Source organism: Bos taurus, chromosome 12, assembly GCF_002263795.3.
Source record: "Bos taurus isolate L1 Dominette 01449 registration number 42190680 breed Hereford chromosome 12, ARS-UCD2.0, whole genome shotgun sequence".
NCBI lineage: Eukaryota > Metazoa > Chordata > Mammalia > Artiodactyla > Bovidae > Bos > Bos taurus.
Window position 1 is genome coordinate 16,809,468 of NC_037339.1, and position 14,728 is coordinate 16,824,195.

At 40.6% G+C, this 14,728-nt stretch overlaps 1 protein-coding gene across 1 annotated transcript in view; it reads right to left on the reverse strand.

Annotated features, from left to right (window-relative positions):
* HTR2A (5-hydroxytryptamine receptor 2A) overlaps window positions 1-14,728 on the reverse strand; it is a 65,866-nt gene that overhangs the window by 33,198 nt on the left and 17,940 nt on the right.

A 14,728-nucleotide genomic window follows, 5' to 3' on the forward strand; every position in this document is an offset into this window, starting at 1 on the left:
TTACTGGTGGAAATATTAATGTTTAGAATGCTTCTAAGCACTTGGTCATCTCTGTGTAAATGACTTAAATCTCTATACAACTTTTCAATTTATTCCTCAAATAAAATACTAAGGATTTCTGTACTGATTCTCTTTGGTATAACCCTGTTTTACCATGTGCATTTGAGAGTAAACATTTCTTTTAAAAACTCTGTAATTTAAGTTCTTTAATTATGACTTATTTTCCCAACAGTCAAGTAAGGCCACATTACAAATAGCTATACAACTTTGAGTCAGTATATTGCTTGTATAGACTTTAAGGGCAAATCAAAATCAAAAGGATAAATTCTCCTTATTAAAAATAAGGCGAAAGACATTCCCTTTCCTTCCCTTAAAGCATTTTCTTTTGTACAGTTGTAAATTCTTTCTCTGACTCTGAGCTTTAAATCTTTTACAAAGCCTCTTGCAAGTCTTACAACTAGGAATGTCTTTAAGGACCAGGGAGCCAACCCTTTGAAATGCCATCAAGGGACATAGGGCCTTAAAATAGCAATAGATTAGTCTAGTGGCTATTTTAGAGATAACTCGGGATTACTGGATTCCAGGCAAAATTTTTTGGAGTCGGCCAAAAAGTTGGTTCAGGTTTTACTGTAAAATGCAATGAAAAACCCAAAGGAACTTTTTGGTGAACCCAGTATTTTGGGGTCATTTACTTAGAGTATATTTATATATACACACATACCTGTACTGATGCAGGAGGGGGAGGGGATAAATCTGCAATATGGAATGCTGATCAGCATTTCTCACTGACTGGAGGAGGCATGGACCAGTTGAAGCACACCTGAAAGATGGTAGCAGCAATGGGAACATGTGGATGCTCAGAAGGGGGTAAGCTTTCCCAGGCTTCCTCTAGCCATCTCATGAGACCTTTATGCTGTCTACATTTCATTATTAAGTTTTGCTATCTTTATCTTGCCCACATGCTGGAACTCCTAAGAGGATTCATTTGTGAGAGTTTTATAAATTGCTTTGTAGATTAAAATTCTCTATAAAGTGTTGATTACTACAGGCAGTCCTGACTTGGAGAGATTAGACTTCTGACAGTTCCCATTTCCAGGGCTCAGCATCTGGGTTCTTAACCCAGGAGGCCGGCTCCTATAGATACAGTGGGATCAGGTGATCCACTTCCTGATCTGCTTACCTGTGAAGCTGACCCGTCCTTCAGCCTTAGCCTGGCCTCACAGTTCTCCTTTTCTGCCTCCCTCCTTTTTCTGAGGTCTCTCAGCTCTTAGAGCTATCCTGGACCTGCCTAGAGGTCTTAGCATAGGGTGAGGCTGAGGAAAGAAAGTGTTGCATAGCAGCAGTAGTCATGAACGTCAGATTAGAAGACCTGCATCTGACCAGTCCTGCCTTGTTAGTGAGGAGGGCATGGCAACCCACTCCAGTATTCCTGCCTGGAGAATTCCATGGACAGAGAAGCCTGGAAGGCTATAGTCCATGGGGTCACAAAGAGTTGGACAAAGAGCGACTAAGCACAGCACAGTACAGCCTTGTTAGTTATGAAACCCAGACGAGGTTCTTAGTCTCTTTGAGCTGGAGAAGACTCTTGAGAATCCCTTGGACAGCAAGGAGATCAAACCAGTCAATCCTAAAGGAAATCAACTCTGAATATTCATTGGAAGGACTGATGCCAAATACTTAGGCCATCTGATGCAAAGAGCTGGGTCATTGGAAAAGACCCTGTTGCTGGGAAAGACTGAGGGCAGAAGGAGAAGGGGGCCACAAAGGATGAGATGGTTGGATGGCATCACTGACTCAATGGACATGAGTCTGAGCAAACCCTGGGAGATAGTGAAGGACAGGGAAGCTTGGGGTGCTGCCGTCCTTGGGGTCACAAAGAATTGGACGTGACTGAGCGATTGAACAACTGAATATCAGCTATGGGCTAGGTACAGTGTGTGGGGTTGGAGATTCACCAGTGAACTAGACTACCCTCATGGAGTGTACATTCTAGGTGAAGATAATACATAAGTAAATACATTAAAAAGGCAATAAAATAAGGTGGTGGGGAGAGAAAGCTGCGTAAAATGAATGGATAAGAAAGAATGGGATAACCTCTTTGGGGAGATCAGGGTAGGTCTTGCAAGAAACAAGCATTTGAGCAAAGGCTTAAGAGGCAACAGAACATGTACCTATCTTGGGAAGAACTTTCCAAATTGAGTCTAAACACAGGAAGACAGGAAACTAAAAACTAGCTTTTGACCCTTGCCTGGAACTAATAACAATGACAACAGCTACTCTTCAAATGCTTACTCTCTCCTAGGTGTGTAGTAGACAAAGTTAGCTAGCGGATATCTTGCATCTACAATAACTACTCTACAAGCTGGTTACAGGTGACCTTCATCCTGGAAAGTGAAGGCTAACCACCAAATCTTAACAAATTGCCAGTCTCAGGGAAGGGGCCATTTTCAATTTGAATGTGTCTTATTCTGCAATCTACCGCTTATGAATTTACATCAACATTATGACATAATGGGATACAAATGTGTATACAGTGAGTTATAAAATTGTGCAGGCAATTCTCCGTGGAACTTTGACCTGCTCTTCCTCCGGAATATCTTACCAAGGATGTTTGAATAGTGAACAGTCTTGGATGATAGAGATAGTGTATCCATCTGAAGCAAAGGGAAGGTTGCTTGCTGCTTATCATAAAGGATTTGTGTTTGTTACATGCAGATTTCTTACTTATAATGTAGTGTACTGTGTGTGGTCGTTATGTGGTTCCATTGCCCTGTGTGAGACAAGGCTCAGGCAACCAGTTCAAGAAAATGATGATATTCTGCCTATCATTGCCAGGAACCTCTGGTCCAAAAGTCTCATGTCATCTGCCAGCATCTGTGAAACTGTGGCAGGTAAACCTGTGACTGATACCTTGCAAGTAAAGTAAAATCTTAAGATGCACCCTTTAGGCATCACATGTAATTTCTGAATGAATTAGTAATTTTGGTAGAACAATGAAATAGTTAAGGGAACGTAAGAACTGATGATAAAGCTTATACACGGATTGAATTTCCTAAAGTCTACATTTTAACTTTGTCCTGACTGAAGGAAAAAATATCCAGAAAAAGAAACAAAAAAGATAGTTCATCAATTGTCTTGGCACTGCTGCAAAGAGATGGTCAGTTCTTAAGCAGTTGGTTTCCTTAGGCAGCTGGGAATCTAGTTAGTCTGTTAAATTCACAATTTTATGTCATCAGTGGACATTCTGTTTCTGTATTCAAATATCTTTTCTTTCCATCTCTGTAAAGTTATGGGGATGTCTTTTCCCTAAGGAGGTCAGACTTTGGGGAGCACATAATACTTGGATTATCTGAAAGCTCAGCATTCCTGGATGCGTAAAGCTGCCAGAGCTGGGTCAGAGAGGCATGCTGAATGGAATCACTGAAGGGTCTGTGCAGCTGGAAAAGGAGTCTGAAGATGAAATGGAAGCCAAAACTCAGACAGCTTGGGATTGAGATTTAACGTTTGTACAAGGTCTTTGAGGGTGAAGGCATTGCTACGAACAATGCTATTCAGAAGATGAATTTGGAGGAATTGACCATATGACTGAAAACACACTTCTACTCGAATTGCAGACTAGCGTTTCCCTAAAATATCATCACTGGAATTTTTTCCTTTTAAACAAGGAAATCACATCTTTAAAGATGTGTAATTATTATACTTAGTTCTTTGAAAGAATCTGCTCACAGGGAGAATACCTTAAAGTCCTTATATTTGTCTGGGCTTCTATTTTATCCATTACACAGAATTTTCAGTATTTATCTTCAAGCACTTCCCCAAGGAAGTCTAGGGTGGCTATTCATCATTGAAGTATCCAAAAGGACTTTATAAACCACATCTATATTCACTAACAACTGGAAGATTGCCATTTAAAAGGTGGAAAAATTATCAGCTATTTATATGGCTACACAGAAGTGCCAATACTTGTTTTTAAATATCTTAAGAAATTACAGGAAAATAACTTTTTATAAGTCTTTACTTTTCACTCTCATTGGTTTACTATTTGACAGTAATACTTGTGGTGATAAAGTCACTTAAAGGAATGTGAAGGAGTAAAAATGAGACTAAGAGGATAGTGATGATACCAAAAGCACAAGCAACTGAAGGAAAAAACTGGACTTCATCAAAATCCCACGCATCAGAGAACACCATCAAGAAAGCAAAGAGACAACCCATAGAATGGGAAAAAATATTTGCAAACTGTATTTGACAAAGGTTTAATAACCAGAATATATAAAGAACTCCTAAAACTCAAACATTCTAATTAAAATGGACAAAAGACTTGAACAGACATTTCTTCAAAGAAGATATGCAAAGGTCAGTAAGTATGTGAAATAACACTTGTCATTAGGGAAATGCAGATCAAAGCCACAATGAGATAACACTTTACGACTACTAGGAAGGCTATTATTGGAGAAGGAAATGGCAACCTACTCCAGTGTTCTTGCCTGGAGAATCCCAGGGACGGGGGAGCCTGGTGGGCTGCCGTCTATGGAGTTGCACAGAGTCGGACACGACTGAAACGATTTAGCTGCAGCAGCAGCAGGAAGGCTATTATAAACAAAAAATAAGCGTTGGTAATGATGCAGAGAAACTGGAATCCTTGTACACTACTGGTGGGAATGTAAAATGGCATAGTTACTGTGGAAAACCATTTGGCAGTCCCTCAAGACTTAGCAGCAGCAGCAGCAGCAAAGAGCTAAACATAAAACTGTCATATGACCCAGCAATTACACTCCGCAGTAAATGGTACTCAAACAGATCTCTGTATGCCAATGTTCATTATAGCATTATTCACAAAACCTGAAAGATGGAAACAACCCAACTGTCTAACACATAAATCAAACAAAATGTATATGTAATGACTATTCAGCTATAAAAAAGAATCAAGCTCTGATACGTGCTATAATATAGATGAAACTTGAAAAGATGCTAAGTGAAATAAGCCAGACAAAAAAGGATAAATAAAATTTCACTTATGAAATATCTAGAATGGCTAAATCATAGACAAAATAGATTGAAGGTTACCAGGGGCTGGAGCAGGAGGGAACGCTCAGGGTCTCTGTTTGCCGGGATAAGTCTAGAAATAAATAATGGTAATGGTTGCACGAGATTATGAATATAACACTCCTAAATTATATTCTTAAAATGGCAAATCTGTTAACCATAATTTGTTTAAATGTACATGCCTTTTATTTTTGACTTTTAAATTTAACTTCTAAATGGGTCAAAGGCTTGTTTAAACTGAAAAAGTAAATTTATTGGGACCAAAGGAAGCATATCTGAGGTAATTTATAGGCAAGTGGAAGTAAAAGGACGAACAGACTACTGTAGGGATGGGATAAGATATTCTATATGCCAAACCCCTGCTTTGAATACACTACTTCATCAGTCAAAACTAGAAACAGAATTGGGGAAATGGCTGATAGATTTTAAAACAGCAACATGAGGGAATTAGTTGTAGCCATTAAAATCTTAACTTTGAAGCCTATATGGAAAAATAAAAATACATTAATACAACATTATGTGAAATGTCAGAATATAGTATATAGTACGTATAATATTATCTTTGCTAAAACACATTTTATGTGGGAGTCAAAACAAAAAGTTCTAGGAATAAAATATTTCTAATGCTGTTGCTTTGTTTCTTTTGATTAAAGGGAAAGTGAAATATATTGGTGGGCTCAATACTTTGCATCTCTAGTAATTAGATATCATGCAAAGTAATGTTGGTTTGAACTAGATCCCTTTATCCTGGAGCTGTATCAATTATATTCAATTTTAATCTGAAGACTTAAATTTAAATTGGGCTAAAATTAATGACCAGAGTTAAACCAGTGGTTAAAAGGTGATGAGTTATGACCAACCTAGATAGCATATTGAAAAGCGGAGACATTACTTTGCCAACAAAGGTCCGTCTAGTCAAGGCTATGGTTTTTCCTGTGGTCACGTATGGATGTGAGAGTTGGACTGTGAAGAAAGCTGAGCGCTGAAGAATTGATGCTTTTGAACTGTGGTGCTGGAGAAGACTCTTGAGAGTCCCTTGGACTGCAAGGCGATCATCCCTGGGATTTCTTTGGAGGGAATGATGCTGAAGCTGAAACTCCAGTTCTTTGGCCACCTCATGTGAAGAGTTGACTCATTGGAAAAGACTCTGATGCTGGGAGGGATTGGGGGCAGGAGGAGAAGGGGACGACAGAGGATGAGATGGCTAGATGGCATCACTGACTCGATGGACATGAGTCTGGGTGAACTCCGGGAGTTGGTGATGGACAGGGAGGCCTGGCGTGCTGCGATTCATGGGGCTGCAAAGAGTCGGACACGACTGAGCGACTGAACTGAACTGAAGTTAAATTCCAATTAAACATTGCTTGGGATCTCACTGAATACTCTCATTTAATGCCAAGACTTCAGGGATCCTTTGACATGACTAAATAGTTAGGAATTCAGTAGTCAAAACTCATTTTACAAGTGAGGAAATATACACTGCCTGTATTCTGACAAAAGTCAAAGTTGGACAGTAGCCCAGGTTGCCTGAGTCTTCATACTCTTCTCATATCTTGTGCTGAACTGTGCATGACACTGTATTATAACCAGAGGAGCTCAGTGCTGGAAGATGTATCTTCAAAATGTTGTTTTGTCACTAAGTCATATCTGACTCTTTTGCGACCCTATGGACTGTAGCCCGCCAGACTCCTCTGTCCATGGGATTCTCCAGGCAAGAATACTGGAGTGGGTTCCCATTTCCTTCTCCAGGGGATCTTCCTGACCCAGGGATCGAATCCACATCTCCCGCATTTGCAGGTAGGTTCTTTACCACTGAGCCACTGGGAAAGCCCATTAAAAAGTTGTTAGATTACTGCTATTAATATTACGCTAATCAAACCCGTCATCCTTTCTCTCCTCCAACTTTCAGTGCATTTTACATTGTGAGAATTATTTCAACTTACCAGTAACTGGACTTTTCTGCATGCTAGAAGCTTAATGTAGAAAGAGCTTCCTAAAGAACTATAAATGCAACCTGATTCATATTTCATATCTTGTGAGAAATCGGTTAAAATCCCATAAACTAGATAGGTCCATTTTGACCTGAAAAACAAAAAGGAAATCAATCACAAAACCCTATCTGCTTTTATGACTATTTACTCAGTTCTACTTGACAGTAGATTAAAAGAGAACCTCTTCTGGTCCATCAGTCCCCTCCTGGCCTTATTCAAGCTTCTGAGTTGATTACTGGGTTACTAAACAATCCATCGTCTACTCTGCATTCAACCATTATGGAAAAAGAAAAACAAGCAAATCATTCTGAAAATAGACATTATAGCATTACTCTGTTGATATAGTCTGTGATTTAGTTTATTCACCAAAATCCAACTCTGCTTCAAAACAGAGTGTTGATAAGACTCTCCAGGTAGGCAAATGGACAAGAGTTGCAGGTAACACCACCGGTCTTGGTGAGGCCAGTCGGAGGTTTCAGTGTCTTTCTCTGTATCTTGACACCTAACTTGTTCTGAGCATGATTCTGAAGGTTGCATAGAATCCCTTGGAACCAGAACAAAAGCCTCTTTGTTCAGTGGCTTGCTGACAATTTTAGGTATTGAGATCTAACAGTAGAAAATGGAATTATAGGGCCGGAAAGGATTATCAAAATGTAATTTAATTCTAGACAAATCCCACATAAGTCTTATGATTTCAAAAGAACTCCAGGGAAATTACTTAAGTTGTATCTTCAATTGTTTCCTCTTCAATTCTGGTAAAGTTCGTGATGTACAATGATAGCTTTAAAGTATGGTGCTTTTTGAGGTGTGAGACAGTTCCTGTGACTTTGACCAACTTGGAATGAAAACTCCTCTTAAATTTAGATTTTAAATCCAAGATAATGTAAGAGACTATGAAGAATCAAGGCCAGCACCCCTGGCTTGAGGAAATCGGAATGGGCTCTTTAATGGTCAGCTTTGCCAGCATGTATCAAGCGCCTACTATGCTAGTGATGAATGAATCAAAGACAGTATGGACCATGTGTGTGCAAGGTTAAAAACCCAGCATGCCCTACTGCATGGGTCGACAGCTCTGTGTACCACTATTAAACCATCGGTTCCTTGGAAACAAATGTACATAAAATGTATATGTCTGAAATCTTAAAGTGCATGTGAGGCACTCCATGAGAACATACATGAAAAAAATCTATCCCAGTTCCAAACTGATAGTTCAGGTGGTTCCTCTTCAGTTCAGTCGCTCAGTCATGTCTGACTCTTTGCGACCCCATGGACCGCAGCACACCAGGCCTCCCTGTCCGTCACCAACTCCCAGAGTTCACTCAAACTCATGCCCATTGAGTCGGTGAGGCCGTCCAACCATCTCATCCTCTGTCATCCCCTTCTCCTCCTGCCTTCAATCTTTCCCAGCATCAGGGTCTTTTCAAATGAGTCAGCTCTTCACATCAGGTGGCCAAAGTATTGGAGTTCCAGGTTCAACATCAGTCCTTCCAGTGAATATTCAGGACTGATCTCCTTTAGGATGGACTGGTTGGATCTCTTTGCAGTCCAAGGGACTCTCAAGAGTCTTCTCCAGCACCAAGTTCAAAAGCATCATTTCTTTGGCGCTCAGCTTTCTTCACAGTCCAACTCTCACATCTGTACATGACTAGTGGAAGAACCATAGCCTTGATTAGACAGACCTTTGTTGGCAAAGTAATGTCTCTGCTTTTTAATATGCTGTCTGAATTGGTCATAGCTTATCTTCCAAGGAGTAAGGCACTAAGGTGCCTGTTAGTGCACACCAATCCTTGGACGGCTGCTTCTTATCTGCAAAATCAGATTATCTGGGCGTGACCCTGAGAATATGCACTTTCCTATGACTCTAAATCAATTCCATTGTTGTCTTATAGGAAAGCCATCCTTCACAGAAATGGGTTCTCATCCAAGGATGAAATGGTTCATTATTTTTGTGTCATGGGTCATTATTTTTGTGTCTTTCGTCTTGTTTCAGAAACATAACATGGTTATGATGGATGCTTAGAAAACCATTTCACTGTTTAATCTCCATCTTTGAGTATTTCACTCAGTCTTTTTCTAACATTCTTATAAATGGTTTAGCCAAATGTGAAGAAAACAGGCAGATGAGCAAGTTCTGGTTAAGACCATTCATTGAAAAAAGGGTGGTCGGTGGGGTGTTCATTCTGAATGCCATACCTGGAATCTAGAGTTCTCCACTCCCTGGAGCACATCCCCTAGGAACACTGCTCCTACAATGGCTTTCACTTTGTGAGATACATAAACAGTCAAAAATGAAAACATCATTAATGTAATGAAACTATTTCTTAAATTAATAAGGCTCTCTACTGGGTTTAAAGCAGAAAGTTATAGAAAAGACAAAAGTGTGACTTTCAGCTTTTACTTGAAGTTAGAACTTGAAATTCTCCTGGTATGTGTGTTTCATTCTTAGCTTCTGTGACTAGCCTTGCCAAATCCGTTTCTATGGAAACGGACATTAAGCGAAAATACTAGAGAAGCTACTATGGAGATGCTTTTGTAAATTTTCATGTGTTATCCTTTGCCAGGTGAGGCCTCATATGCAAAACAGGCTTAGGTGAACATGTTAAAGATGACTTGCTATCAGGAAAACAACAAAGGTTTCTAGGAAGCCCTGTTTCTCTTCCTCCATTTATTTTCCTATCCTCTCCTTTTCCCCTCCTTTTCTCCTTTCTTTTCTCATTCATTCATTTTATTTATTCAATCAACAAGTATAAACAAGCTCCTATATGAGGTTAAATCCACAGACTTTTTTTTCCCCATCTTATATGGGTCAGATAGATGGCTTTAGGAGACAAATCCAACAGGAATACAACCTTGCCTTTAAGTACCTGGGGAGACTATCTGTTAAACACACTGATGGAGGGCAGGGTTGGGCATACCAACCATCCAAAGCTTGATGGCTCAATTCGCATCAAGAATAATGATGCCTGAATAGCATGGAGCCACAACAGAATGCCGGCAGAGTCCTGTATAAGAAGGTGCTGGAGAGTTGGTAGCTGGGAAACATAATAATCATCTCTCTTTTGTCTTTAAGTAGACACAAGACAGGTACATGGTTTGTGGTCCACCGTGGGCATCTACCAGGGGCTCAGAAGCCAGTGCCTGAAACAGGCATAGACACGACAACCAGTGTGCCAAACAGAGGCAATAAATGGAGATCAGATTTCCTCCAGACAGGCTTGAATATCTTTCAGGGAATGAAGCAAAAGTTTGAATAAGCAACAGCCCTTACCCAACAGATAGGCTAATTTCTGTATTAGAGAAAAAAGAACACCCCTGAATAGACAGATTTTGGTTTCTGTATCAACTGAGTGGTTGCCAAAGTTTCTATGTCAAATGTAGAAACTGGGTAGTTTCTTTGAACATAACACACAGTGGGCATTAACTTGGTCATGTTTTAACCATTTGTGGACAGCCTGTAAGCACAGTCACCCATCACACCTTTACAACGGTTCATCTGGGAGTTAAAAGGAATAGGGATACAAGAAAGAAGCCATTCCATAGAAAATAGGGAGATGTAGGAGAGAAAGTAATTCGTTTCGGATAATGTTTTAAAAAGCTAAGACAATAACTTATCATAAAGGTTCTTACGGGCACACTCTAATAGAAATTGAGCAAGAAGTTTCTATCCACCTCTACACCCCACCATAGCAAGCAGTCCTAACTCTTGAAATCAGCCTTCGTTAAAAAATGAGAAATATGAGGATAGATTAGAAACTAAGTTTAGGGGGACATTTTAGAGTGCCAGCATTCTTCATGCTTCCTGATTCTGTGGCCAAAACAAAGGCCATTCCCCCTCATTAAGCAAGAGAGCAAAATGCAGGGGACTGTCGGAAGGTGCCACCTTCTAGAATGAAAACCAAGAAGGATTATAATAAAATGATGAAGCTCTTCACCTGCAGCAGTCTTCCCAGAAGCAACTCTCTAGAAGAAAGGCTTGAAAATGTTTCCGATAAAAACGTATCTCCCTGTGTATCCGAGGGTCCAAGGCACCTCTCTTAGCCAGCACCTGTAACATGACTAAGGCCAGCAAGTGCTAATCTTAGAGCTCAACATTAATGTATAATGAACTATTTGGATGACTGAGATGAAATATTGAAAGAGGCTGAGAGCTGAGAGCTAAGAAACCTTCAGCCTTCTTTCAGTGCTGTCCGGGGGGGAAGCTGCTCTGATTCAAGATGACTGGTCTGGCTTATTTAAAGACAGACAACCCTAGAGGCGGGGGCTTCTCTAGTGGTCAGTGGTAAAGAATCCGCCTGCCAGTGCAGGAGACATGGGCTTGATCCCCGGATCTGGAAGATCCCTGGAGAAGGAAATGGCAACCCACTCCAGTATTCTTGCCTGGAAGAATTCCATGGACAGAGGAGCCTGGCGGGCTACAGTCCCTGGGGTCACAAAAGAGTTGGACATGACTTAGAGACTAAAGAACAACAACAATCCCTAGAGTAGAAAAGGGCAATTCATCAGTGTTTGTTATAAAAATATCCTTTAAAGGTTGTCTACACTCATAGATCTCAGTCCTTTTATTTGTCAAGCGATACGTCTTTCTCCTGCGTTATTCTCTTTCTGGAGAGTTCTGTCTCATTCTCCATTTTCCCAACTTTCCTCCCTTCTTCAAAGTTCAACTCAAATTTCTATTTTTATACAACATTCTCTCGTCCTCAAATGCTGCTGAATTCTTTGCATTTTTATTATAATGGCAGTTCTGTTTTCTGTAACAGTTCTTGCTCCATTAGACTATAAAGCCCTTTGTGTGCTTATATTTTGATTCACAACAAACAAACAAAAAAGCTTGAAATTGTATGCATCAGGCCCTTTGCTAGGTGCTTGTAGGTTTGTTCAGGCCTCACTATGTCCCTTACACGCTTATCCTGTCTCTGGCCCACTGTGGACCCTCCCTTACTTCACATCGCTATTTTGTACGGCCATTTGAGAGGCTTGCCCAGCCAGGAAGGAGAATGCCAAGCAGGTGAATGGGTCCAGCAAGATGGGTATATATTACCGATGTATCAAAGAAGTCAGTTTATTTGAATTGGACTCGTGTTCGTCAGCTTCCCCAGAGTGGCATAATTCTGGGGTAAAGGAAGGAAAAATATGAACTTGCAAAGGTGGTGTTTGGACTGCAGAATGTAGAGACCCTAGGGATGTTCAGCTGCAATGATGAGATTCTGCCTGAGACATCCTTGAGGCCTCCAAGAGATATATTACTTACCTTCTTGTTACTATTTTAAAAAAGCAGCCAGTGAAAAACTACACTGAGATGCTCTGTTGATTCTGACAGGAGAGAACCTGGTTTCGAAGGAGGAGAATTGTCCCACGCTTTCCAAACAGGCCACAGAGTCTCAAACCAAAGTTCATCAACTGGTGGGGGAAAAGATTCAACAACTTTCTTACAGATCCTATTAATTAGGCCTTTATAATAACCACAGCATGGGAGGTATTAAGTAGAAAAATAAAAGTAGCAGTTTATTTGGATATAAATGTTAGGCTTTCATGAAGTTTGGGGAAAGCAATCTAAAAATAGGTTGAAAATAGGTTTTTTTAAAAACACAGTTTTTAAACACTAAATTTCTTAAAAGTACCTTCAGTCTGACTCTAGAAATTAATTTTTGTGTGCAAGCATGGAAAGGCATTATCTATTATGTAACTTGGGCTGAAGATTAAATATATGTATTTTCATTTCTTGTTTGGTAACTCATCATCTAGCAAGGGAATAAACAGATTAAAATTTGTGAAAAGATACTACATATAAAAGTTGTGGAAGAATCAAAGCAAGGCAAATAACTCATCCTTGGAGAGAAGGGAGAAATGAAAAAGGCTTCCCAGAGGAGGCGGTACCAACAGAGAAGTAGAAATTAGCCAAGTGAGGAGGTGAGAAGGCGTTTGCAGCAGAATAGGCAAAGATGAAGGTGAAATGACACGGGAATTACGGGCAATTTATTGTAGCTGGAGAAGAAAATGTGAGGCAAAGTATGGTAGGAGGTGAAATAGAGGTGTGGGAGGGACCAGACTTATGGGGCTTTGTGTCTCTCATGTAAGGATCTATAATCTACAGGCAGCAAAGCCATTCCTTTGGGAACAAGCAAACCAAAGGGTTTCCAACAGGAGAGTGATTTAGTTAAACCTTTATTTCACAGGGTGACTTTGGTGACAAGGTGGAGAACAACAGCCTCCCAAAACCCACACCAAACAAACTCAAAACCCTGTGAACAGGACAGATGGCAGGGCTGAATGAAAGGAGAAGCTGATGTATGAAACGACTAGCAAGTCAAAGCCAAGGGAGTAGCCAACTGCTTAGATATGGAGGACTTTTGGGTATCTAGTAATCGAGTAGATATTAATGCCATATTCTGAACTAGAGGTTTCAGGAGGAGGAACGGCAGACAGTGAGCACAGCTTTTGATCTGGTAAAACTGAGGCTCTTGTGGGATTTCTGGCTAGAAGTCCTCATCACATAGTTGGATGCCAGAGTCTGAAGTTCTGGGGAGCACTTTGGGTTAGAACATAGATTTGTTAGTTCCTCAGTGTTCTGCTAGTAGGTGAATCTATGGAAAAGAAAGGGACCCAGCAAAGCAAGGAGAATAAAAAAATGAGAAGGTGGAGAATAGATCTATGGAGAACACTACCATATACAGAATAAGAGAAAAAGGAGACTGTACAAGCAACAGGTCAGAGAGGGAGGGGAAGATTCTGAAGAAAGAGACAGTTTTGAAGAGATGTCAATACAGAGTTAAATGCAAGAAAGGATTGTAGATAAAGAATGGTCTATCTATATATAAATAAAGCTTGGATCAAGATATTATCCAAGCGCACATGTCCATGTGTCTATATTCCCTCCTAAAATTCCATTTACTGATTAAAAAAAGATAAAGCACATTGATCAGAATAAACTACGCTGCTGCTGCTGCTAAGTCGCTTCAGTCGTGTCCGACTCTGTGCGACCCCATAGACAGCAGCCCATCAGGCTCCCCTGTCCCTGGGATTCTGCAGGCAAGAACACTGGAGTGAGTTGCCATTTCCTTCTCCAATGCATGAAAGTGAAAAGGGAAAGTGAAGTCGCTCAGTTGTGTCGGACTCTTAGTGACCCCATGGACTGCAGCCTACTAGGCTCCTCCGTCCATGGGACCCACGAAAATATCATCTTATTAGTATTTCACAAATGATGGAGGCATCTCTGGAAGACAGACAGCAGATGGGGCTAGGTTTAGAGAGAAGAAGCTGAAGAAAGGGCTGAAACAAAGAAATTGCAGCAGAGGTCAATAGGATCTGGAGCGTACAGCTGGAAATGCAAGCAGAGTCAAAGGATATACCAGTGGGAGGGGGCTTGGGGAGTTCTGCCTGGTGGTACTCCCTCCTCTCCTGTTTATGCTCTGCACTGAGCAATCACAGTGAGGTTCAAGGTCAGCACAGTGCCTGTGGGTGCTGGTCTGGAGAGGCAGGAGGGGTGAAGGACAACTTCATTCTATAGTCAGAGCTGTTTGACTTTCTCACATTGAGGATGCATTCATGTGTTACTTGAGTATGTTATTAAAATAGAAACAGATTTTCGGATTGGATTGTGAATTAGGTAACCTTGAAGAACAGTACAAAGGAGAGAGGTCTAAGCCGGATGGTGTGTGGGGGTGTGAACGGGAGGTGACAAAGTGGAGCAGGTG